Source organism: Podarcis erhardii (genome assembly GCF_964252035.2).
Source record: "Podarcis erhardii genome assembly, chromosome: 14".
NCBI lineage: Eukaryota > Metazoa > Chordata > Lepidosauria > Squamata > Lacertidae > Podarcis > Podarcis erhardii.
Window position 1 is genome coordinate 32,294,912 of NC_138503.1, and position 26,561 is coordinate 32,321,472.

Genomic DNA, 26,561 nt, shown 5'->3' on the forward strand with positions numbered 1-26,561 from the left:
CAGACCAACACGGCTACCTATCTGTAACCGAAGGATGGGCGTGTTTCGTCCCTGTTCCGGATGAGATCAAGGCACCGGCAACGCGAAGGAGGCGGGGGAGAAGCAGGAGCAGGCCAGCCGGGGCTGCTCCAGACCCCCCTCCCATCGCTGCTGGAGGGGTCATGGAGGCACTGAGCCCGGGAGGCGGGTAGCCAGCCAGGGCGCACCTACCCAACCTCGCCGCGCCCTGGCGCGCTGCTCTCTCCAGCTTCCTCCCGGCCGGGCCAGCGGCTCCACCTCTTCCTTTGCCTCTTTGAGGCGCTAAATTCCCAGCAAGCGATTAGCAGGCTCGGATCGGATCCTGCGGCAGGCGGCGCCTCAACCTCCTCCTCCTCCCGGCTTTGCTGCTGCTGCTGCTGCGCGGCTCTCTTCCCTCCACCGACGGCGCGCTGCGCCTTGGAGAGGTTCCTGCTTCCTCGAGGGGGGCCGGCCAAACGGAGACGACGACCCCCCACCCCAACCAAGCCTCGATTGCTTGTCCTTTCCCTCTGGACTCGCGCCCCCCCAGATGTTGCGCCCGGTGCGGCCGGCACCCCTGGCACCCCCCACGCTACGCCACTGATCCAGGGGTCCTTTACCTTTACCTTTTAATTGGATTTTTATGGCTTCCTTTATTTCTTATGTTTTATTTTATTGTATTACAACCTGAATTCTGTAGAATGCAAACGGTAACACGATATAAAAAATGAAAGATGCAATAAAAATACAATTCTATATGAATATTTACTGCGACAGATGTGCCATCTCCTGTCTCCGAGAACAAATCCACAGACATGCCATGGGCAACCTGAATGAAACTTGTGGCCCACCAGTTTACAGGATTCAGGTGAAAAGGTGGCAGCAGTGGGACTGTGGCTGACCCCTGCATCTGCTGCCTGAGGCTGCTGTTTCACTTTGCCTAATGGCAGAGCCATGTCAGGAGTCTGAACAGAGGAGGTAATGGGTCCTATGTGAAATAAGGGGAGATAGCAGGGAGATGGCATGGAGTGAAGCTGCAGAGGAGCTTGAGCTGGATTCAGGAAGAGAGGCGAAGGGAGAGGGGAGCTTTCAGGCAGGGGAGACAATGAGAGACACAAAACCCTAATTAGAAGGAACAGGGACAGATGCTATTCCTGAACACAGCCCATCATCATCCGTGCCTCCGTGCTCCTAAGCTCATCCGTTCTGCTGTTTCTCTTAGTGGTTTAGTGTATTAAATGTATGTGGTTCGTCTTTCCTGGTGATGAAAGAGGGTTGCCTTGAAAGCTCATGCTCACCCATCCCATTTGCTAAAACCCTCACATTTTAAACCAGTCTCCCCCAACCTCGTTCCCCTCCAGTTATTTTGGATGGCAACTCCCATCGGCTCCAGCCAGCAGTCCAAAATGTCCAGAGGGCACCACGTTGGGGAAGGCTAGTTTAAAAAGTGTGGGCTCAAAGCGCAGAAGTTGCCCTCACCCTTTTCCTGCCCTGTCCACTGCCAGCCTCTCTCTCCCTATTCCAGGAGGTGCCAGTTACGAGGGATCAGCCATTAAGGGGACACTAGATCCCTTGGCTTTGGAGTCAAGCATCTGAAATCCCGGCGTTTCCCCTTGGCTTGGTTTATAGGCACAGCCAAAGGAAATTATTTCAGTGAGGCCCAAACCATTTCTGCAGGAAGAGAAATCCACTGTTCATTGTCAGGCCCTGGGAACCGCTGCAAAGGGTTCCAGAAAAAATATTAGAGCATCTTTTTCTAATCGAAAGCAGTTTCAGACTCCATTGCGCAGACTCAGAAAGACACGGGAAAAGCAAAAAATGCAGAGGTTTGATGTGAAGTTCGCCCCATGATTTGTCCATTATTCACATATGGTGGAGTCCCCCCCTCTCCTGTCCCCATCTCACAACTGCAAGCAAACTCTAAGTCTAAGCTGTTCAGAATAACTTTCTTGGGTCAGGAGAGCTTTGGAGGAGAGAATGACAAAGAAGGTGTGAATTCCTTGCATATGCAAATGTAAGAGGCAAGGATCTGATCCAGAGTTCTGTCACTTTAGAACCCCAGCTTTCCTTCTGAAAATGCAATAGGTTCTAGGCCTATGGCTAAGCAGGCTCTTATTTCCAATAAGGTCAAAGCTACATGGCCAATGAATGCCTGGTGAAAAATCAAGAGCCCAGGAGAGGTGGAGGGAAAGCATCAGCGACCAAGTCTGCGTTGCAAAGCTTCATCCTCTCTCCCTCTCTGTGGCTCAAGGAAAGTGAGGCAAAAGCAGCTTAAAGTATTCAAGACGCCCAACGGAGGTATGCATGTTCTGTGTAAAGAGACAACCTTGCTTACAGCACCTTTGCAAAAAAGAAAAATAAGAAGTTAATCTATTTATACATTTACACTCAAAGCAAAGGGCTACAGCAGGCAGTGCGAGTTCTGACATCATACACTTTCCTGCAAAAGAGGAAATGAATCACCGAGAAGAAAGAAAAGAGGGCACAAGGTTGCATATGCGAATCCGCTTGTGCATAGATGCACATTTATAGATAACGGCTATTGTTTTTAGTAAGAATAAGCTCTGCTGGATCAGGCCAGTGGCTCAGCATCCTTGTGGAAACCAGATGCCCCAGTGGGAAGCCTGCAAATGCAACAGGAACACAGTGTCACTCTTCCACTCATGGTTCCCAGCAACAAGACATCAGAAGAGCCTGGCTGCTGAATCAGGCCAAATGACCCCTGTTCCCCTTCCAGGCAGTGCCAGATTACTAAATAGGCAGAGTAGGCACTGGACTATGACACCCCCCCCCCCAGGCCTTTTAGGGGCCTTGTGACAATGGATCAAAATAATATTGATTTGATCTTGAGAGAAAATTGCAATCAAGCTTTCTTAGTTTTAGGAGATAATTTGTGAGGGTCCCCCACCCCTGAAATTTTGATAGCCTAGGGGGCCTCCACAGGGTTTAATCTTGCACTGCTCCCAGAGCTACAATTCCCAGAATGCTTAGCAGTCAAACCCTCTTCCCAGGGAACTCTGGGAACTGCAGCTCTGGGAGTCTGCCCTTAAGAAACTGCAGCTCCCATAATTCTTTGGGGGAAGCTGTGAGTACGGTATTGAAGTGGTATCATAGTCCTTTCAGTGTATGGGGTGAATGTGGCTCAGAAAAAAAAAGCATCCAAAGCAGCCTCCCCCAACCTGGTGCCCTCCAGATGGGTCAGGCAGTACACCTGTGCTGGCTGGGGGGGGGCTGATGGGAGTTGTAGTTCGGAACATCTGGAGGGCACTAAGTTGAGAAGGGCTGGCCCACAGAATCTAAAGGAAAGCCAAACCAGGTTTTGGATGATAGCATCTCTCTGGGACCTCATCTCTCCGTATCTCTTCCTCTCCAGTTTTCTGCTTTTATAGCTTTTCGGCTTTTGCTTTTTATTATAGTTTTTAAAAAGAGTTACAGCAGAAAATGGTTTGGGCTGGAACGCTCTGCTCCCTGACAGCCCTGACAGCTTCATCAGGCAGCCATTTGAAAAATTCCCTTACAGTCCTTGATGGCAATCGGATATTCTTGGGTCAGTGGAACTTATTATTCACTCAAGATTCCTCCCTCCTCATTTTGCCTCTTTTTAAAAAAAATTATAATAAGCAAGATGGATTATTTTAGCCTTACTGCAAACCTAGAAACATTATCCAAAATATAGAGGGAGGGAGGGAGGGAGGGAAGGAAGGAAGGGGAAAGCAAGCCACATCTCTCTTTCCTTCTCAAAGAACAAGAGAAGCTGGACGGAAACTGTCAAAAGCAAAAGAAATTAATCAGAAACAGCTCCTGAAAATTTCTAAGTGGCCACAGTTTACATTTGTTACCAGCAAACACAGAAAACGTCTCCATCTGCAATTCCCTAGGAACTCATATTCTTGAATGGAGTCTTGCTGGTGGAGGGGGGGGGCTAGAATTAAATGGGCGGCTTTTTCAAGCTGCCGGTTCAAACTTCAGAAAATGAATCATCCCATCAGGACGGGGATGCTGAGAGCATTTGGGGGCCCCTGAGAAAATATGAGGCTGCCCATCCTAATCCTTGGAACTGGGCAGAATTGCCCCCCCTTTCCCGCTCATGAATTCTTCCACTGATGAACTCTGGGCTCATCCGCAATTACCTTTTGCCCCATACTTTCTAGGCACAGGCCTAAGATCTAAAGCTCAGTGTCTGAGTACTTCCCAACCCTCTTCTGCTTTTCCAGGAAAACTGGCTCTTTAGCGCTAAATTGGAACAAATGGCAGTTCTGGTTTCCCATGGATTGCCGTTTCCTCCAATTCAGCAGTACAGAACAGGTTTTTGTGGGGAAGTGGAGGGAAGCACTCAGACATGGAGCTTTAAAGCACAACCTGTGCCTAGAAACATGGCACAAAAGGAAGTCTGGAAGAGGTGACATCTGGGATCCAGCTGCAGGGTTCACTCCCTGCCCCCCCCATTTCTTCCTCTACTCTCCCTTCTGGTTTGGCCACTTAAGCAGTGGCAAAACCCAAAGCATATATTTGCATATGCCAAGGTATAGATGCTGATTCAAGCACAGTCTTTCTTGGAAGTCGAACGGAATCTGTTCTGGAAGTCCGTTCAACTTCCAAAATGTTCGGAAAACAAAGCGTGGCTTCTGATTGGCTGTAGGAAGCTCCTGCAGCCAATTAGAAGCCACAGAAGCCCCGTCGGACATTCGGGTTCCAAAGAATGTTCGCAAACTGGAACAATCACTTCCAGGTTTGCAGCATTCAGGAGCCAAAACGTCCGAGTACCAAAGCATTTGGGATCCAAGGTATAACTGTATAGAAATAAGGACTATCCTTTAATAAGAAATACAACAGAGAGGGTTCATATATTATGTTTTCAGGATTCAATATGGTGATAAAAATGGGCCTGCTGGTCTACCTATTTACCTAATTAACCTTCTTGATGTCAAGATTAAAGATGGAAGGATCTGCCCATTTTGGCTCTCTCAATTCCAAAAGTGAATGGATCCAAAAAACCTCTGAAGGGCACCAGGTTAGGGAAAATCTGGGATAGAATCCATGGCTTTTTAAAAGGAAGTCATTCTCATTTCCTGCACTCATACATTCCCCAAGAACAGACTAAAGTTTTCACTCCCTGAAGGAGCTTACTCTGACGCTTGGCTTTTTCCATGGGACACCCAAATTTCTTGGAAACGAAAAGGAATGTTTTTGAGCTGTGCAGAAGTTTCCACTCTTAAAAACAGGTGAAAGTTCATGGGAGCTCCTCTTCTTCGTCTAAGCTGGTTTTGCCTAGCCCAGCTATGAGGCCACCCCACATCCCACTTGGCTTGTGAAATCCAACCACATTAACTTTCAGGGTGGCTACAGGTCTGCAGACTTTGGAGCCATCAAATGCTTTGACTTTCCGCTTCACGATCAAATAAAAATCCCAAGGTTAGCCGTTCCCTCCCTGATGCCTCACTGTGGTTTTGGATCTTCTGGTCAAAAAACCCCCCTATCCTTCCTCCCTTTCCATAACTGAAGTGGAAGTTTTGTGCTTTACAGGGACCCATTTAAAAAGAAAGAAAATACACAGCCACACCAAATAACACACATGCTTGACTGCATGGGAAAGGTTTAAAAATGCTCCTGGAACTCAGACCGGCGATGCTTGATGGATTCGGGCCTGCCAATTCTTATGTGAAAAGGCCTGATCAGCACTTCTTGGGCCAATGTCCAGATCATAGCTTTGCTACCCACTGGATTTTGTAATTCTCTGAATATCTTCTTATGTCCTTACATTAGACAAATTCAGGGATGATAAGGCTATCAATGGCTATCTACAGTTGGAGGCAGCAATGCTTCTGAATACTAGATTCTGGAAACCACAACAGGGGAGAGTACTATATCCTCCAAGTGTCCCCGATTTCCCAGTGGCAGTCCCAGAATTGCCATCCCGGCTTCTGATCCTGGAATGTCCCTATTTCCCCTGGCAGTGCTGCCTCAGGGAGGTTGAGCCGGTGCTTGTCCCGAGTTGCAGCGGTGGCTGTGAGGGAGCATCCTGTTGCCTCTCCGTGGTTGATGCTGGCCTCCTGCTGGAGAAGGGGGGAAGGAGGCTGCTGCCACTATGGCCCAATCCCATGTGTCACACACCAGCTTCGAGGGGCAGACACAGGGCAGGGCCACCCTGGGCAGGAAGAAAGTGGGAGCAGAGCAGAGAGCAAGCAGCCCTGATTTTTTAAAAGACAAAATTGGTGCATCTTGCCCTTTTCTAAAATGTATTTACAGTCATACCTCATGTTACCTTTGCTTCACGTTGAGCGTTTTCAGGCTGCGTCCCAGAAGTACCGGAAAGGGTTACCTCTGGGTTTTGCCACTTGTGCATGTGCAGACATGCAAAACAACTTCACGCACATGCGCAGAAGCGGCAAATCGCGACCCACGCAGACATACAAACGCAGGCTGCGTTCTGCTCATGTTGCAAACGGGCCTCCGGAACGGATCCTGTTCGCAACCAGAGGTACCACTGTATTGGTGTGTGCTTCCCTTTTTGTAAATCTACCGAAGAATAAAATAAACTACAATTGGGATTAAGGGTAGGTTTTTTTCAGGCACTTGCCCTTCTTCTGATAGGAATTCCTCTACAGGGGGCACTAAAATTGGGGGATTGGGGAGGATCAGTTGTGGGGAGTGAGAAATGTCCCTATTTTCATCTGAGGAATGCTAGAGCGTAGGGAGTGCTCTTGTGCGCAGGTCCTGCTTGCAGGTTTCCCACGGGCATCTGGTTAGCCACTGTGAGATGAGGATACTGGACTAGATGGGCCACTGGCCTGATCCATCCAGCAGGCTCTTCTTATGTTATCATGTTCTTACCATGGGCCATTTAAGTGTATCCAAATACAGTGGTACCTCGGGTTAAGAACTTAATTCATTCTGGAGGTCCGTTCTTAACCTGAAACTGTTCTTAACCTGAAGCACCACTTTAGCTAAGAGGCCTCCCGCTGCCGCCACACTGCCGCCATGCGATTTCTGTTCTTATCCTGAAGCAAAGTTCTTAACCCGAGGTACTATTTCTGGGTTAGCGGAGTTTGTAACCTGAAGCGTCCGTAACCTGAAGCGTCTGTAACCCGAGGTACCACTGTACGGATTTTGGGAAAACAAATGTCCCAATCAAAATACAGTGGTACCTCAGGTTACATACACTTCAGGTTACACACTCCGCTAACCTAGAAATAGTGCTTCAGGTTAAGAACTTTGCTTCAGGATAAGAACAGAAATCGAGCTCCAGCGGCGTGGCGGCAGCAGGAGGCCCCATTAGCTAAAGTGGTGCTTCAGGTTAAGAACAGTTTCAGGTTAAGTACGGACCTCTGGAACAAATTAAGTACTTAACCCAAGGTACCACTGTATGTGTTTTGATAGGAATTGTTTTGCAATTAATACAACAGAGCTACATTCCCGTCTGGACAGCCTTTCAAGGGCCGCCTGCCAGTATTGGGCAGAGCCAGGAGCAAAAGTGGGCCAAGCCAGGAATGTAAATCTTACCGTTGTACAGTAGGATTTTTATTTTCCACACACTCACACACCCTTTCTCTGTCCTCCATCCCAGAAAGCAAGAGGCAGGATCAGAATTCAAGGACGCATTCTGTGTGGGTGGGTGTGCATATACCTCCGGAAATTCACATGCTGCAGCTAAGTAGCTAGTCCTCCTGGTGCTACCTGGTCTTGTATTTGCCAGGCCCACAGTAAACCATAGCCAGTAGCTTTTCACTTGAACCGACTGGGCTGATCTTTCTACCTTCTGCAGGATATTCCGAAAAGACAACAGGCAGCTGAGGAAGTCTCCCGACAGGGCTGGGTTGCTGGTTACATTTAATGGGGCCTCATCAGCAGAGTCTTAAGTTTCAGGACAAGTGTTGCCAGATGCTGGACCGGGGGCCAGAGAGGCAGGGAGCTCTGTCAGAGCCATCTACCTGCCTTGGTCCCTGTTGGGCCCTTTTGCAGGTCACCTCCCCCCACCCCACCGGTTCAAAGCCAAGAACTTTAGATACTGATGTTATACCATTCTCACTCCCCCTTTCTCCTCCTGTGACCTTTTAATCACATCATAAATCATCATCGCTTCTTGTTGGGGCGGAATCGCCTATCGGAGGCCTTTGAAATGCTTCGGCCGGGTTCTCCTTCCCTGACACCGCTTGGAGCTCACGAGGGCAAGTTCCCTTCCTGCTGGGAAGACAACTCTGGAAATGGGAGCTCGCTTGCACACTCCAGGTTGGCTCTGAAAAGGACACACACACACACACACAAAACCCTCCATCTCCATCACAGGCTAATGTGCTTCAGGTGTCTCTCATTATGGGGCTGGAGAGAGACAAGGAAGGGGAAGAAAATGATACAGAGGAGACCAGGAAGTGGGGGGGGGGTGTGCAAGCTGGAGTCACCGATCTTGACCAAGGACTCACCTCTGCATTCCTAAGCTGCATACACACCATACATTTAGAGACCGTTTCCCCCTAAAAAAGAATTCTGGGAACTGTAGTTTGTTAGGGGTGCTGGGAATTGTAGCGCTGCCCATAATTCTTTGGAGAAGCAGGTAGAAGTGCTTGAAATCTGCTTTAAATATGTGTTTTGTATGCAACCTTGGAAAATAGATAGATGATAAGATAGATTAGATAGATAGATAGATAGATAGATAGATAGATAGATAGATAGATGATAGATAGACAGACAGACAGACAGATAGATAGATAGATAGATAGATAGATAGATAGATAGATAGATACATTGGTACCTCGAGTTAAGTACTTAATTTGTTCCGGAGGTCCGTACTTAACCTGAAACTGTTCTTAACCTGAAGCACCACTTTAGCTAATGGGGCCTCCTGCTGCTGCCACGCCACCGGAACACGATTTCTGTTCTCATCCTGAAGCAAAGTTCTTAACCTGAAGCACTATTTCTGGGTTAGCAGAGTCTGTAACCTGAAGCGTATGTAACCCGAGGTACCACTGTATCTCCAATGTCACAAAAGCAGAGCAAAGAGGCTACATATGTTGTAAAGTGTTTTTAATGCTGCATTTTATATTGCTGTAACCTGGGACCATCTGTTGAGGGGTGGGTAATAAATCTAATAATAATATGGAACAGCGAACTGGCTTCGTAATTTCTCTGTCCCAGGTCTTTAATGGAGGGGAGCAGCTCCACCAGCCTCCGCCTCTGCTATGCTTCTCTTTCCCTGCTTGGTTCAAGATCAAAAGCCCAATGTTGGGTCAGGCCAGTGGGCAATCTCGCCGCATTGGCACACTTGCACAAGAGGCGCAGCCGGGATAGGTCCCTACTTGATTGTTCCCCAAGGTGTTCACAAGAACCAAACCAGCTGCACTCCCTCTCCCTCCCTCCCTCCCTCCCTCTCGCTGAGCTGTAACCAACTCACACGCCGCCCTCCGGGGATTGGGATGTCAACAGCTTGCATAACCCCAACATGCAGAAAATGCCTCTCCTTTGATCGGCCCACCAACCTGTCAACATGCCAAATTTAGCCCTCTCCATTTTGCGCTGAGAGAAATGGTTGGTGGATGTGCTCATCAACCCCGATGACTTGCAGAGAGCACAAGCTGTGCTAGGCTTTGGTGACCAAATCATCTACCCTTTGCGTCTTATTTTTCAAGAAAAAGAGGTGCCCGGAACTCAGTACAAACGCCTCCCTTGTTCCCTTATAATGGAAATGGCGCCCACTTGAGAGGTGCCAGAACTGAGCTCCAGGGAGTTCCGGCTGGAAAAAAGCCCTGCCCTTTGCCAACCTGGTGCCCTCCAGGCGTTTTGGACTACAACTCCCATCAGCCAAGCCAGCATGGCCATGTTTCAGAATGTAATAATGTCTGACTGTAAGAAGAGCCTGGCTTTTGGATCAGTCCAGTGGCCTGTGTAGTCCACCATCCTATTCTCACAGTGGCCAAGCAGATGGAAAACCCACAAGCAGGACCTCAGCACAAGTGCCCTCTGCCTACCTGTGATTCCCATCAACTATTATTCGGAGGCATATTGCTTCTCTCAGTGGACACAAAACAGAGCCATCCTGGCTAGTAGTCACTGAAAGCCTCATGAATTTATCCCATCCTCTTTTAAAGTCATTAAACTACGCCCATCCAGCATGGCAGTGAGAGTTGGCATTTAAAACATTGATCCTTGGAACTGACCTATCACAAGTTGGCATTGGACTAGATGACCCTTGGGCCCCTTCCAACTCCACAGTTCCATGATTGCCCAAACTGTGATGCTCTAGTGCTTTTGTCTGACAAAGCACCAGGAGATTTCAGGGGAAGCCAAATGATGGAGTTTAGTAGAAATCTGAACCAGGGAGTAGCTGTCACTTCAGGAAGAGGTAGGAGGTCTCTCGGAGGCAAAAAGGCTTGCTTGTCTATCGATAATGGTGGAGTGTGCCATTTCTTGTGAAGCAAGCCACACAGAGAAAGAGAAAGAGGAAGCTCAGTGGTGCTATTGGCATGGGAGTCAATCGGTTGCCAATTCCTGCATCTGAGCCAGGATCTATTGACAAGTGTAAGTAATGAGGGGGTTCATACGCTGACACACCCCGGAGAATGCCTCGTCAACGCTCGGATCAATGCCGTTTATTGAGCCCTCATCATATCCCCCAATGGCTGGCCCCACCCTGCTCCTTGAGAGACGGTAATTGGGGGGTTCATTTCATTTCCAGGGCTATCGATGTTCACTCTGTCAGGACGTCACCCAAGACAACTTGTCACTCAGAATTACAGTGCAAATTAAATGCAGAAGGGTCCCCTTTGGCAATGAGAGGAGGATGCTTACAGATCCATCCGGCAAATATTATTCCCCTTCCTCTCTTGCAAACTAAGAAGTGACTTGGCTGAGGACTGAGGCTGGCAAGGAGCTTGGAGGAGCATCTCCAAGGGTGGCTGAGAGCCACACAGAATTGACTAGTTGGATTCCACACATTCAGGGAGTTCTCCTCAGTAGGAAAGAAGGGAGGAACCTGCATCACATAAGGAGAGGCCTGCTGGATCACGACCCATCTAGTCCAGCATCCTGTTGTCACAGGGGCCAAACAGATGTCCCATTGGGAAACTCACAAGCAGGACCCGAGAAGAAGAGGACTCTCTTCCCTCCTGTGGTTCCCAGCAATTCAGAAGCATTGCTGTGGGGGCAGAGGATAGCCATCATACTAGTAGCCAGTGATAGCCTTCTCTTCCTCCATGAATTTGTCCAATCCTCTTTTAAAGCCAGCCAAGCCACATTGTGGGAAAATCCCACTGGGAATTAATGGAACAAGAAGCCATGCCAATTTTCTGCATCCATCACTCAAAACTCTGGGCCTGGCTACGAATCAGGATCTCTAGACTTGAGTCTTGCCCACCAGATGTTGTAGACCACAGCTGGCTGGGCTTGATGGGCACCACAGTCCAAAAACATCTGGAAAGCACCTGATTGGGAAAGGGGGTTCTGCTTTCTCCTTGTTTTCCTACTTCCCAGGAGCATCTTCTAGCTCAAAGCCCAAACGTTGGCAGTTTGCTGGAAGAGGCGCTGTGTTTTCAGCACGAAAGACTAATTCAGCTTGCAAAAAGAGCTCAGCGGCAAAGCATTTGGCCGTGGCTTTAAATCCAGCCCTCCCAGGCACCTTCATTCCCCCAGACATTTCCATTTTGGGGAGGGAGGTAATAGAGAGTTAGACTATAAGGCTTCATAGTGGGAAAGGAAGGGAGATGGGCTCCCAAAGAAACCTCCTCACACTCAAAAGCAGGTTTACCATCATTTTATATGCCAGGCAAGGGCTGTAGCTCAGTGGTATAGAGCAGCTGCTATGCATGCAGAAGGTCAGAGTAGTCAATACTGAATTGTCAGTATAAACAGAAGTGAGTTAAACAGACCAGTGGCCTGAGCTGGTGGAAGACAAGAAGATAAGGAAGCAGGAGCTGCATAAAATAGCTGTAAACTGTAAGGGGCAGAGCCCTAAATTAAAACTCAATGTAGACATGGAGGCATCCTTGTTATTGGATACATTGCATTATATGTTCACTGTTTTTATTTGCAGATGTCATATTTTAAATTGATTGTGATTGCATGGAATTGTTGTGGCCTTTGGCTAGTACAATAAACTTATTTTGATAGTTTTTTAAAAAACAATAAGTTGATGACCATCACTGCCTCCTGTGGAAGAGAGTTCCACAGTTGATCTTTGTTTTGCACGAGGAAGGACTTTTTTTTCTCTGTTTGAATGTTGCAGAAAAAGTCTGCAAGTGAAAAAAGGGATGTCTGAATTGCACACATCAAGCACAAAGTGGGGCATGTCAGGACCTGACTCTTCCCCCAAAATAGCTGTAGATGCTCCTGCTGCGGCTGGAATGCAGGGTGCGCCAAGAGGGCATTTATGGGTCTCACGGTAGTAAATCAATAGCAGCCGGGTCAGACTTCCCCCATCTGCAAGGATGCTTAACAAGGTCACCTCCGTATTCTCCGCAGATTAATGAGAAGAGATTACTAATACGGCCCAAGTGACAAGCAAGTATATTAACGTAATTCTCCTCTTGCTTGTAATCAATTTGCTCTGGTAGAACAGTTGCAGCTCTTTTTGGGGGAGGGGGGATGCCAGGGAGAGTTTAAGGGCTGCCCCTAAAGCTTTTCCAATAAAGGCCACAATTTTTTGACACATGCCAACCCCCTCGTCCCTCGCTGTTGAAACCGTGGGTGTTCAAGAGTTTTGACAGAAATGCAGGGTTCAGTTTGTCTTGGAGTTGAACTCTAAAATTAGCATGGAAGTGGGTCCAATATAAGCATTTTCGAGGGAATTTTGAATGTCCCCCCCCCACCTCCAAGTTATTGGGGCATACTTCCCATTAAAAATCCCAATTACATAAACAGTCATTATATCCAAACATTTTGTATCCAAAGGTGAGCCAAAGAACATTAGGTGGCAATAAAGTAGCAGTCGAGTATAAACAGCTGGTTTTCGAGCTGCAGATTTCATGCAAACCTGTGTCTGCTTTTGGAGCAATGCAGACATGGCCTGCCTAACTCTAGGCAGGTGGGCACATTCTCTCATCCAGTGAGGCCATTCTGATTTCTTTTAGCTCAAACTCTCCCATTTAGCTCAAAAAGCAAATGGCTACGTTTTCCATCGGTTCTCTACAATTCTTTGAGAAGGAGGAGATAGAAAGAGAACACAAGATGGCTCCCCAGTGTGACCTTGCTTTCAAAGATGGCTTTAACGAATTGGTTTCAAATTTGGAGAGAGGCCTCCAGTTTTGGGGGGGGGGGCAGAAATGGAGGTGGGTGGGGAAGAAACAGACAACCGCAACCTACTGCTGATGGGCTCTCCACGCAGAAACAGACTCCCAGAGTGCTTTCAAAAGCCATTTAGGAGCTTAAATCCTGGTATTAAACCAAGCCTTTCATTAGCCAACTTCTCAATCCCCACCCAGGCTTAATACACTGAAAAAAAAAGTTCTCTCCCCCTCTCCCCCACCTCCCCATTTGACAAAAGGTCAGTCATAAGCTTTTAAGCCGCCTCTCCAATTAACTTTTTCTGCCTCCCTGGCCCAGCCCAACTTCCACCAAGTCGCCCACTTCCTTCTCCGAGCAAATGTGGCATAATTATTATTTAAAAATAATGATTTAAACGCACATGCACGCACACACACACACACACACACAGAGAGAGAGAGAGAGAGACAGAGAGAGAGACAGAGAGAGACAGAGAGCAGGCTTGGAACAAATGTTTCAGGAAGAGCTTCCCATTTGCCTGCAGCTGACACCATTAACGGCGACTCTTGCTCTCCTGACATCTCTTAACTTATAAAGCTGCCAGGTTTTGAGGGAAAGCGATGATGGGGGAAGAGGAATCAGCCAAGCAGCAGAACATGAATAGGTGCCTCTTCTACCTTTCAGGGTTTGGACAATTGTGCTGTCCTCACAGCCAAGAGGACCAGATCCTTTCACACCCATAGGGAAATCAATCAGCCCACTGAGAAAATGGACCCAGAAAGAAAGAGAAAGAAAGAGTTTGGATTTGATATCCCGCTTTATCACTACCCGAAGGAGTCTCAAAGCGGCTAACATTCTCCTTTCCCTTCCTCCCCCACAACAAACACTCTGTGAGGTGAGTGGGGCTGAGAGACTTCAGAGAAGTGTGACTGGCCCAAGGTCACCCAGCAGCTGCACGTGGAGGAGCAGGGAATCGAACCCAGTTCACCAGATTACGAGTCCACCGCTCTTAACCACTACACCACACTGGCTCCATACTGGCTTTTCAGAAACCTGGAGAAGTGGATAGACAGAAGTTGTCTCCACCCCTCCCTTTCCCATAACACTACAACTCATGGACTTCCATAAGAGAAAGCACTTCTTCATGCAATGTCTAATTCAACTCTGGAACTCGCTCCCACAGGAGGAAGCGAAGGCCACCCACTTGGATGGCTTCAAAAGAAGACTAGACCATGGGTAAGCAGACTAAGGCCCGGGGGCTGGATCTGGCCCAATTGCCTTCTCAATCCGGCCCGCGGATGGTCCGGGAATCAGTGTGTTTTTTCACATGAGTAGAATGTGTCCTTTTGTTTAAAATGCACCTCTGGGTTATTTGTGGGGCATAGGAATTCGTTCATTTCCCCCCTCCAAAATATAGTCCAGCCCCCCACAAGGTCTGAGGGAAAGTGGACCGGCCCCCTGCTGAAAAAGTTTGCTGACTCCTGGACTAGACAAATTCATGGAAGAGAAGACTATCAATGGCTACTTGCATGGTCATAGCCAAGGGGGGCAGCTGCCCCCCATATCAAGTAAGACAATAGAAATACTTAACTAACTGACCAATCACGTTGGTTCTGCCCCCATAACAAAAGGCCTGTTTCCCCCCCCAACAAAAACCCTGGCTCCTCCCCCCATGGCTACTAGCCACGGGGGCTATGCTCTGGCTCCGTGATTACTCTGTGGCAGTAATCCCCACTCAGTTATGAAGCGCGCTGGCTCACCTTGGGCCAGTCACGACCTCTCAGCCTAGCCTACCTCACAGGGTTGTGGTAGGGATTAAAGGCAGAGGGGGAGAACCACAGACACCATCTTGGCCTGGGGGGGGGAAGGTGAGATATAAATGCAACAAATAAAACACTTTATAGTCAATTCTGCTCAAGTTCAGGGCAACTGTGCACCTTTATTGACGGGGGGGGGAGGGGAGGGGATTTGCTGATCGGCCCCAGGGAGCCTCTGGAAAGAGCCCTGCTGGATCATATCCTGCTTCCAACAGTAGCCATTGAGATGCTTCCAAGGAAGTGATAAACAGGCAGGGCATAAAAACACCGAGCAACTCTTCTGCATTGCACACCAGCAGGAACTGGTATTCAGAGGTACACTGAATAGCAGTTCCTGCTGGTGTGCAAGGCACATGGAGGTTCTAACACACTATCATGACCCAGAGCCATTGAGATACAAATTCATATTCTAACACAAGTGGGAACCAATGCCACCCTGTGACTGCACTCCACAAGTTTCCCTATGTGTGCTTCCTTTGGGGAAATGCTGTAGCTCAGTGGCACAGCATCACCCTTGCATGCAGAAGGTCCCAGGTTCGATCCCTGCCATCTCCAGGTAGGGCAGGGAGAGACTCCTGCCTGAAATCTTGGAAAGCAACTGCCAGCCAGTGCAGACAATACTGAGCTAGATAAACCAATGATCTGAGTTGGTGTCAAGCAGGTTCTTATGTTCTTTAGCAGAGAGAACTGAACTGGGCAATGCCATGATGAAGAAAGAGCTTTCTCTATGCACATGATCCACTCATAGCATACATTTATAAAAAGCCCTATTATGTTCCCATCCCTGGCCCAAAACTAAAACCCTGGTGTCTTCCAGATGCTGCTGGACTACAGCTTCCATCAGCCCCAGCCAGCATGGCCAGCGGCCAGGGATTGTGGGAGATGTAGTTCAGCAGCATCTGGTGGCGCACCAACTTTGGCAAGGCTAGCTGAGCCTTCCCTCATCAGAAGGTGTTCCAGCCCATTAATCATTTTTGTTGCCCTTTTCTGCACTTTCTCCCTTAGCTCTGAGATATCCTTTTTGAGTCAGAGCCACTAGTAAAGCACATGGGATTCCAAACTCGGCTACACAATAGATCAGCCTTTGCCAACCAGATGCCCTCCAGATGTTTTAGACTACAACTCCCATCAAGGTGGGTTTTTTTTTTTGTTAAAAACCCCCACAACAACACCATGTTTTATTTATAACTCCCTGCCTTAATGGTTTTGTTGCTTTCCCCCTCATCCCTCTCACTGCACAAAGAATTGACTTTTTGGGAGAGCCAACTACTACAACCCCAATATCTTTTTCCCAGTCATACCTGATACAGTTGGTGAATATGCAGAATAGGGATGGGTGGATCTGTCAATTTCATTTTCTCACTTTCCCAGTGTTACATTCTCCACATTTCCACATCAGTTTGCAAATTCATCGACATTTTAACACAAATTTCTCCCAATATACCCATTTTTCAGTGCATTTTTGTCTAATATACACATGTTTGCAAACCAATTTTCCTGAATATAGCACACTTTTGTGCATCATTTCCCCTATTATATGCAGTTTTTCATGCACACTTTACACTAGTATATGCATTTTTGTACACATGACTTTGCCGGTGAACTGAATTGCAAAATTCGGAGAAGTGCAAATTTCAAAGGATGGCTGTGTGTTGGTTTAAGTATTGCTTTGGAAAGTGTGAATCAGGTAGGTTAAACATAAAATGCAAACTGAATTTAATTTCTCCCCCATCCCTAAAAGTTAGGGTTCATTTTTCTGAGTGTGTGACACTTTGCAGTTACATTAATTCTCATCTGCTACTTTCCTGCCGGTGTGCTCAGTTCGGAGAGATTTTGCTGGTCCATTTTGGGTTTCAGTATCCTAAGTAAATGGGCACCACCTGCAGTCACACATTTGGCTACATCACTGCTCACTCCTGACTTCATTATGAAGTTGGTATGCAAATAACCACTTAATTTAAAAAAAAAATTTTTTTTTTTTTTTTTTTGCTAAATCTTACAAAATTCTTCAGACCTACCCAGAAATCCTACATACGCTTCACCTGAGACAGAAATCCAAATTTTGGATTTGCTTTAGAGAGAGAAACTGCTTCTGGTAAATGGCACAGGTTAAGGCCTGTCTGCTGTTTGTTTATGCCTTATGATAGCAGAGGAAACATTCTGCAGAGTAATGATGTTCAAACTCTGACATGCAGGGAAAGACAAGCAAAACACGCTCCTCCTTTGGAATTGCAAAACAAACAAACAAGTTCTCCAAGGCTCCAAGGACAGAAGCAAACTATGATACTTCATATACCAGGAAAGCTGGAGAAAGAGTTTCGAGAGAGAACGTGTTTGTTTCTTCACCAGCAGAGAATCAACTTAAGGGTCACATCAGTATGCATCACATATTTAAACAGTTATTCTGCAAAACAAAATAAATACACACACAGGTGAGAAGATAGTTTGCAATGGGCTATGTTCTGCTGGGAAAGGATTATGCAGACTTTTAGACCACACATGGTTCCTCTTCACATAGAAGTGTCAAACACAACCAAACCTCTATATCTCTGAAATCAGGCATGCCCTGCATTTAATATTTTTCATATCCTAGGGCCAATGGTAGGTAGAAAGAATGGTAGGTAGAAGGCTAAGAGAGCCAGTGTGGTGTAGTGGTTAAGAGCGGTGGACTTGTAATCTGGTGAACTGGGTTCGATTCCCTGCTCCTCCACATGCAGCTGCTGGGTGACCTTGGGCTAGTCACACTTCTCTGAAGTCTCAGCCCCACTCACCACACAGAGTGTTTGTTGTGGGGGAGGAAGGGAAAGGAGAATGTTAGCCGCTTTGAGACTCCTTCGGGTATTGATAAAGCAGGATATCAAATCCAAACTCCTCCTCCTCTTTTTCACTGGTTAGGTTCAATTGTAATCCTTCTAACCTCCTTTGGGGTAGGTTTGCGGGTATGGCAGAAGGAGATAGGTTCTTCCCATGTGATGCCCACCTGGTGGAAACTCTAGCTCACATGGCCCTTAATAGTAAAATATATGATCTCCGCCAACAATTCTTAGACCACCTATGTATCCCAACATGGAAACCAGAGACAGAGGTTATACACTTCTTATTACAGGGGAGAGATCAGGAGCTCACCAAGACAGTAGCCAAGTTCCTGTATTTGATTTTCTGCCGCCAAAGAAACTACAGGAACCCGCCCTTGCTGGAGTTCCACAGAGGTGAAATAGATTGCTCGCCTCTTCTTCCCTTTGGCAAATGACTGTACTGTTGAAATGGCAACGATATCGCATTGGCCTATTTATTCTGAATGTTTGTAAGTGATGCCAATAAAGGTTTGATGATGAATGGTAGGGATGAAGGCAGGGAGACCAGCAGTAGGTGGAGCCAGGGCCAATGAACCACCCCAAATAAACCAGATTTTAAATAATAATCCAGCACTAATGTCAGCACCAGGCAAGTCTATCTAGGGAGAGAAACTCATAAATTGTGTACTACAGCACAGAAGGCCCTTTCTCAAATGCCACCTGCCTCATCGCAGGTGATGGGGAGATCTGCAAAAGCACATTTGAAGATGACTTCAGCATACGAGTGGCTCAGGCGCTGAGGCCATTTTTAAAGGCCTTCCCTCCAGGTGGTGTCACCGTGCAAGATGAATAGATATTCATTCAAACAGCAGGGTCTTAAGCAGATTTAAATGGGACTTGTTGATTCTAAAATAAAACGGACATGTCCAGGATAGTGGCCACCAAACTCAAACAAAAGAAAAACAATTATGGAATGCCAATGTTGTGTTTATCAGCGAAAGAGAGTGAGAAAAGGTAACCCTTGGAAAAGTTTTCATGCTCATCGTGGAAGAGGCAAGCCTCCATCAATTGCCTCCAAGCTAGCCTCTGCGGATATTTTGTGTGTTTAAAGATAGTTGTTTCTCTTTCCTTGCAATGTTGCCCTAATATGTTTGCTAAAGAAACATCCTGGCAACCGTCAGACAATGGCGTACAAAGAGCAAAACTTAAATGCTGATGACATTTCAACGGCGCATACCAAGACTTGGTATCTATAGAAATCTATGCACTGGCCCAAATCCAAGTGTTCACACCCCTGGGTGGTAGTCCATTGCCCTTGCCAAAGGAGACAAAGCAATCATTGATTAGTTCAGGGCATGGCAGCTGAAGACTCTTATCACGGTCCCACAATGCACTGCTGCTTCACTTATCAAATGGCAGCTCGGGACTAGAGAAAGCTCTTCCAGTTATCAAGGGTGGCAAAGTGATGCTACTTTACTGGTTGGCAGCTATGAATAGAGGATGCTGGACTAGATGGGCCAATGGTCTGATCCAACAGGATCTTCTGATGTTCTTTATACAGAGCTAGATGAACCAATGGCTAAAGCTTTGCCTGCAGAAGCATGTTTGTTAAAGAAAAATCAGACTTCACAAAGGTCAAGTTTAATCCTATGTTGAAGGTGAGTTTAGATAGATAGATAGATAGATAGATAGATAGACAGACAGACAGACAGACAGATATAGATAGATATAGATAGATGATAGATGATAGATGATAGATGATAGATGATAGATGATAGATGATAGATGATAGATGATAGATGATAGATGATAGATGATAGATGATAGATGATAGATGATAGATGATAGATAGATAGATAGATAGATAGATAGATAGATGATAGATAGATATGCTTCATCCTGTTCAACTGGGTACAAGTGGCAAACAACTATACCCCTACCCATTTTTAAAACACAATTATTGATCACCTACACCAGCCTTTACCCAGCCTGCTGCCCTCCAGATGTTTTGGGCTACAAAACAGCTGGTGGTTCTTGAGAGTGCCTTCTTGGTGATGGCCCCAAGAAACTCTCTTCACACAGAGATGCTCCTGGCACCATCTTTTCAAAGCTGCTGGAGAGAAACACATCTTCACCCTGGAAAACAATTCTAAAGAATTGAGTTTCCTTTCTCCCCTGCGATGTGCTGTGGGGGTTCTGACTGGGGCTGCGTTAATTGCTTTAATTGCAGTTTGAAATGAGATAATAATAATAATTCTCTTGTAAAAAAATCTTAAGTTATGTTATTCCTGTTACCACATTGAAAGCAAAAGAACATGAGAGGCTGCCTTATAGTCTATCTGGCTCAATATTGCCTATGAATGGACTGGCCCCATTTCTGCAGGATTTCAGGCAGGCAACATTCCCTGCCATACCTGCAGATACCAGGGATGAATCAAACCATGTGCTCTCCATCAAGTTGCTGTCCTTCCTTGATGCTGCTTTATATAGAGTCAAACCACTGGTCCACCAAGCTCAGTATGACCTACACTGACTGGCAGCTGTTTTCTGGGATTTCAGACAAGGGCCCTTTCCAACCCTATCTTGAGAGACTGAGACCTTCCGCATGCAAAGCAGATGCTCTATGGCCCTTCGCCTGAAAGCCAGCTTCCTTCTTCCCCTGCCTCTACATTAAAGAGTTAAAGGGTTTCGCAACCTGAAGATTTACTTCTGGCTTTCCAAACCACCCGTTTCTTTTGTTATTTAACAAAGAGCACAAGTTCCCGTAGAGGTAGGGCAGGGAAACGGGAATCAAAAACATGTCCGCAGAAGAAAAAAGAGAGATGCTCCTATTTTGCTTTTGTTGGTTTTATATATTCACCGACTGAAATAACTTCTGCTTGAAAGGATGCCAGGTGCCAATCATAAGCCAAAGATATACGAAATCTAAGAGTCGGAGCCACCAAACTCCAACTGGGATTAACACTGCATGAGAAAATACAAAGAGGGTTATATTGCAAAGAGGGAGTTTGTTGCTCGACATATTTCCCCGCTTTTTTTGAAGAAACAAAAATGTACTTAAGATGATGAACAATTCCACAGGTGCCTCGGGGCCCCAAGATGTTGGCAATTAAAAGCTATTGGCACTGGTTTGGGGTTTCTTGGCTTAGTCAACTATTTCAGAAATGTTGACACTGCTGTGAAAGATTCCCAGGAGCAAAAAAGAGGAGCTCAACGTTTGTTCTTTCACCCAATACATACACACGCACACCCCAAATTTAAATAGCACCTGCAATCATATGTGATCTCAAATACACCCCAATTAAGAAACATGTTGTTTTCTCTCTGCCAAAAAGGAGGGGAAGAAGAAGGGTGAAACAACAGGAGTTCAGTAAGCATAATCATGTGGAAGGCTATTTTTGCTTATTATTATTATTTTTTAAAGGGGTTGCTTTCTACACATTTCAATCCAACTGAAGTTTTCAGCAATTTCAACGAGAGATTTGAACGTGTCTTTGCTTAAACTTTTCCCTGATGAAACCAGCCAGATTTTCAGCAGTTCTATGCATGCTTACTCAGTCCTAAGACCACTGGTTTCAAAAAGGGCATATACCTAGAACACACAGGACTGGAGCCTTAAAAGTAGGTAATGTTTGTTACCTTTCAACCCTCCGCATTGTGCATCAAAAATAATGCAACTGTTCACAGCTGGCTGCATCACAACCACCACCTCCACCTTACATGTCTAATTGATCTAGGTGCAGCTAGGCCCAATGGACAATAGCCCATGAAAATATAAGGCCAACCCAGAAGCCAAGCAAATGGTTTATACTCATTCTTAACATTTACCTTAGGATAGCCCCATAGGCACTAAAATGATGCTGCGGTTTTAATTAAATGCTATTATCATTATGAGCCAAGCCCATTACATTTACCTCGTCATTTGTGTTTTTGTTTTAATCAGACTTGTCCCTGTAGCATTACAGGTAGGCACAAATCTAAGGAGTGAGATTAGAGATTACCATAATATTGTTTGTTCCATCCATTAGAACACACACACACAGAGAGAGAGAAGCATGCAAGTTATAGTTCCTTGAAAACTGCAGCGATACTTTTAGAAGCAAAATCTGAGTAGTGCAGAAAGTGTCTTTAACTCTATGGTTCAATTGACTTCCAAGTTAGAGTTTCTCAGCAAAGCCACAGATGTTCAAAATAACAATTCCTGCAGATGGTATTAGACCACCACCCATTTGTAAGACCTAGGGTAAGCTGTCATCACGCTAAAACCCTCGTTTTAGGAATATGTACAATTAAAAAAATATTGGCCATGAACCAGCTAAAGGCTTACATGCCGTGCATGCTAAGCTGGCAACTGAAATGAGTGGGGTTTACTTGGAGTAAATTTGGGGATCTAGATGCTGCATATTTGATTGGGAATAATGGGATTGAGTTAACAGCTAATTTAAATGAGACCTCTTGTTTCCCACGGGATTTAGTCAACGATTGCCTTTACATGGATCAGACCCATTACTCTGATTTGCTCCAGAGGAGACTGGGCGAGTTGGGAAGAAAACGGGTTCAGACATTTGAAAAGGTAGCCATTTTAAAGTCTTTGCTTTTTGCCCCATTCCCTGCCCCCTCTAAGATAATGTACCGGATACAATAATTGACTTCTAAGAAGAGATAAATCTGCTCCAGACATTTACCCAGCTGGCCAAGAGATGAAGGTTTAATATTAAGCATATGAACAGTAGCCAGACATTCTCAGAGCTGGGCTGCCTAAGGAGAGTTCATTTGTGCTATTAGAGCGTTATATCTCCCGGATCAATTCCACCTCATCGCAATTTAATTGCATAAGGGACCCAACTCAGATTTTGAAAAATGCCCATCTCCTGGATTGTACTAACGTTTTCAGGTGCTAGAAAATATCAAGTTTTGCAATCCTTCTTTTTAAAAATATTTTAAAACACTGAGGGTTCATACATAAGAAATGAAAACCAGTAATACACCCCCCATGTGTACTGGAGCACCCGTTCAAACATATGCAGACACTAATTATATTAATTCCTATAAATCTGAAAAACATATGCACATTCATGTCACTTGATAAGATGCACAAGTATGACATAATAGTTACGCTTACCAAACCAAGGGGAGCTGCGTGTGGGGAAGGGGTGTTTTGGTGTGTTTTTTACAAAGGTTAGTTGTCAGAATTTTTTTAGGAGAAGGGTTTAGATCTTGTTAATTTTCCATTACTCACCCTCCAGATGTCTTGCAGCAAGATGTGCTGCATGTTTGCTAGGAAGCACAACCTCTTGAGTTCCAGGGAATTTGCTTTCAAATACACAATATGAGGACTGCGTCTTTAGACCACAGTAACTTAGGGAAATCTTGCACCTCCGGCAAAATGGACTTGGGCATTTTATGTTGTGAACCGCCCTGAGATCTGCAGGTATAGGGCGGTATAGAAATTTAATAAATAAAAATAATAAGTGACACTTTTTTATAAAAAAAACCCTTACATTTACCATTACCAACCCCCCCCCTCCACACATTAAAAAGCTGTAAACAGTTAAACCTGCATTTCAACCCAGAATTACCCAGGGTTGTTGTTTTTTTTGCAAGGGCCTTCTGTAAAGTCAAATGAGATTGTTGCCTCCCAGTGTTCCGTTGAAAGGAAAGGGCATGCAATTGTCCTTTTCTTGGGGTTTGTGCAGCGGATGCTCCCAAAAGATTAGGGTCTTCGCCATCTACTCCAAAGCTAAAGTAGAGGGGGCAGCACCCAAGGATAACTGCTTCTGCATCATTATTGCTTCTTCCCAACAGCCTGGCAGGAGTAGCAGTCCCATAGCCCTCACACTAACCAAAATGAAGCATAACTTCATGGCCTCACATTTGCTACCCTTTCCAAATCTGCCCCTTCATACTGTTTCCACCCACCCCCTTTTGCTGGCCTTTAGATTGTAGACTCTTTGGGGCAGAGACCTGCTTTGTTGTGTAACATTGCCCCCTTCCAAGCATCCATGGACTACATAGATCAGGACACATACATAAATAAATAAAGCTAGGCTACACACATACACACAGAACTCCCAGCATTTAATTTTCTATTTTTAATCTGTATTTCTTGAAACACAAGCCTGCCAAAAAGCCAGATGAACTCCGGGATTCCATCACGACCCCAACAGGAAAGGAGCTCAGCTGGCAAAAAAAGAATCAAATGGATACCAAACAACAGAAACAAGTCACTTCTCTTGGCAGTCTCTTGCAAATGCCCCACTTGATCCAGGAACTGTGTGATTCCACTAATGCGTTCTTGCATGCCATTTTTTGGAAATCCTTATCAATGGGACTTGTGCTGGAAGATTTTAAAGTGGATCGTGGCCATTGTACATTGGCAAGACTCATGTCAGAGTGCCATTAACCACAGAGGATGCAAAAAGCAGCTGATGCCCCCTTTACACACATGAACTCACCTTCTGCTAGGGCGATGGGCTGGTTCTGTGCCTATCTTAGTGGCTGTGAAGAGGAAGCAATGCGGGTGGGAAACCCTATTATCCCCAGAGACATATACAAAGTGAGGGGGCAAAGGAAGGATGGGAAAAATTAGATACACTTTAATCAGACTCATTCTAACATGGAGGTCCTATCCTTGTGTCTCCCAAAAAGGATGCTTTGTTAGTCTCCGGTCTACAAAGATCTTGAAGATTTGCTTAATTGTGATGGTCTTTCTCAAGATAGGAGGGACACCAAACTCAGCTTAAACTGTGGTTTCCTATGCCATTGCTGCCACTGGAGGCTCTGCTCAAAAGTCCCAAAAGATGCTAAAATTTAAAGTGGGGGAAAGAGGAAAGAGAAGAAGAAAGGAAGGAGAAGAAAGGAAGGAGGGGTGAAGAAAGAGTGTCAGCTGGGGAACGTTGATGGGCTTGTGATCTCAGTCTCACTGCGGTTTGAGTGGGGAAATATCAGCTAGTACAGAAACTTTCTGCATCGTATTCAAAAGAGACATTTGAACATTTGGGAGCTGGGCAGGTACCCTGGTCTAAGGACACTGAAAAAACCCCAGCTCATTTGTTTTAAAGTTTGCGATTTGCCTTCCAGCCCACAGGAGTCCTGCATGAAAGGGCAGCACCTGAACCCTGATAAATCGCTTTGGGGATTTTTTTTAAAAAGCATTTTCAATAGTCGGTCAGCTTTTGTTACCTTGGTCTTTGTGAAATCTAGACCCCTTTGAAGTCCATAAAGGCAGAGTCTCCGCCATTGACTTCAAACGAAGACAGCCTTCCACTTGGAAAGTTAAGAGTGTCTTTCATACCTTATCCCATAATGGAAAGTTTCATAAAAGAGGCACAAAGGTGGGGAGATGGTAACATGAAGGGAGAAAGACCGGAGAGTTCATCCGGTGTAAAAAACAAGAGGCTTGCTCACGTAATTTGGAGTGTGCAGTTGGCTGTTAAATTTGTGGCCTGTGCGCACTGACTGCGTGGAACAAGAAGACGCTTTTAAGGAAACTCTGGAGACAATGGCGACCCAAACATTTGGGAAATATTTTGATGAGTACACCATCCGGGAAAGGCAGCCCTAATATGGAAAGGATTTATCGGAATTCCTAGAGGAAGGGGACAACAGCTGTGTTTTAATTTGGATTAACATACATATTGTACCAGCAGTTTTCCAGCTCCAATACGTTGATCCAAAATTTACCTCCATCGTTAAACAACACTTCGGGTCTGTTTGAGGTTGCTTTCCACTTATAAGTTTATGTGCTGAACAGGGGAAGCTCTGTGTGACGGTGGGGAACAAATGATCAAAAAAAGGACATCCCGTATTTATTTATTTTTAGTTTCTGCCTCTCACATCCCAAAAGCTCAGAGATTTAAGCAGATTTTTTTTAAGGCTAATGTTAGATCAATAGTTTGTGTTCCGATCTAGTTAATTGGGGGCAAAATTCCCCGTCCGTTCAAGCCATGATTCTTATTGGCAAAGAGGAAATATCAACCCCAAGTAGCCATTTCCAGCTCAGAAATAGGACTGACTATTACTTCGAGTTAATTAATACACTGATGCACTATTCTGAAATAATAGAGCTTTTTATATGGATAAAGGGAAGACCTGTAGCTCAGTGGTAGAGCATCTAGTTTGCTTGCAGAAGGTCATGGGTTTAAACCCTCCACGTAGGGCTAGGAAAAAAACTTCAGTCTGAAACATTGGAGAACTGCTGCCTGCCAGTGTGGGCAGCATTGAGCTAGGTGGACCAACGGTCTGACTCAGTGCAAGGCAGCTTCCGGTGTGCCAATGTTGATGCCTGCCTAGCATGCTCAGATTCATTTCTGACCTTTGGGTGGGAGGCTGTAGCTCAGTGACAGAACTCAAGATTGACCCATGACAGCTAGCTTCCGGTTCATTCCCTCCCTGGAGCCCCTCGACAGTCAACTGCTGCCAGTCAGTGCAGACAGTTCTGAGTTAGATGGCCTGACTCTGTGTTTCCATGCTCTCTGATTTCAGGAGGGAGGTTGAGAGGGTGTGAGACTGACCATCCTGTTACTCAGGCCAATCTATTCCACCCCCCAGACAATGGGCTGCTTTAAAATGTCTGTTTCATCTCACCCCAGAGTTGTGATCAAACTCTGATCTGGTCGTAGCAAAGAGAGGACTTCAAATATAGATAGAAAAATGAAATGCAATGGACTCTGCTTAGGGACATGTGCCTGCCTGCCTGTGCTGGGACTCCTAGCGACACCCTTGGTGTGTGTGTGGATGTCGATAGGAGCCAACTCCTAGGGGC

The 26,561-nt window shown here is 45.9% G+C and overlaps 1 protein-coding gene across 1 annotated transcript in view; it reads right to left on the reverse strand.

Annotated features, from left to right (window-relative positions):
- HS3ST6 (heparan sulfate-glucosamine 3-sulfotransferase 6) overlaps nucleotides 1-26,561 on the reverse strand; it is a 79,849-nt gene that overhangs the window by 52,343 nt on the left and 945 nt on the right. The gene's annotated exons all lie outside the window — the stretch shown is intronic.